General features: G+C 45.5%; 1 pseudogene; it reads right to left on the bottom strand.

The window, feature by feature from the left end:
- Nucleotides 1–544: 544 nt before the first annotated feature.
- Nucleotides 545–661, bottom strand: LOC124709351 (annotated as a pseudogene).
- Nucleotides 662–978: the final 317 nt, after the last annotated feature.

The following is a 978-nucleotide window of genomic DNA, read 5'->3' as shown; positions in this document are numbered from 1 at the left end:
GTCCTGTTTCTCCCAACCACTGCTTCCCTTTCATGTCCTTAAGGCACCTGTAAGGATATTCCGCTCCTTGTATGTTATCCCAGTTAAGTTCAGGTTTTCAAAAAATGTATTCCATTCCACATTGTTAGAGGTGTTCTCTAAATCTATAAATACTGTAAAGGTACATTTACCTTTCTTCAGTATCTTCTAAGATAAGTCGTAAGGTAAGTATTCCTTCTTGTGGTTCTAAGTTTCTCGGAAACAAAGAATTATCTTCCTCGAGGTCGGCTTATGTTAGTCTTTCCATTATCCTGTTAATAAATTGTGTCAGAATTTAGCACCCATGTATTATTAAACTGATCCCGTCTCCGTCTTCAGGCCACAAGTGGCCCATCGGGACCACCCGACCGCCGTGTCATCCTCAGTTGAGGATGCGGATAGGAGGGGCGTGTGGTCAGCACACCGCCCTCCCGGTCGTTATGATGGTTTTCTTTGACCAGAGCCGCTACTATTCGGTCGGGTAGCTCCTCAATTGGTATCACGAGGCTGAGTGCACCCCGAAAAATGGCAACAGCGCATGGCGGCTGGATGGTCACCCATCCAAGTGCCGGCCACGCCCGACAGCGCTTAACTTCGGTGATCTCACGGGAACCGGTGTATCCACTGCGGCAAGGCCGTTGCCATTAAAGTAATGGTTCTCTAATATTGGCAATCGTCAGCATCTGTCATATTTGGAATACGGATTATTACACTTCTCTTGAAGTCGGAGGGTATTTTGATTCTCCGACATATAAACTAAGTAGAACAGTTTACTCATAGTGTGTTGTACTCGATAATCCTTAGGGAATGTCGTCTAAGCGTTGATTCAGCTAAGGTCTTTCAGCACTCTTTCTCTCTTTTCGTAGTACCTCACGTCTCTTCTTGTCTCACGTCCGTCTTCTTCATCTTCCCATCCACAACACTGCCTTCAAGGTCGTTTCCTTTGTATACCATTCTACA

Source organism: Schistocerca piceifrons, chromosome 7, assembly GCF_021461385.2.
Source record: "Schistocerca piceifrons isolate TAMUIC-IGC-003096 chromosome 7, iqSchPice1.1, whole genome shotgun sequence".
Lineage (NCBI taxonomy): Eukaryota > Metazoa > Arthropoda > Insecta > Orthoptera > Acrididae > Schistocerca > Schistocerca piceifrons.
This window is presented reverse-complemented; position numbering and strand designations above follow the sequence as displayed.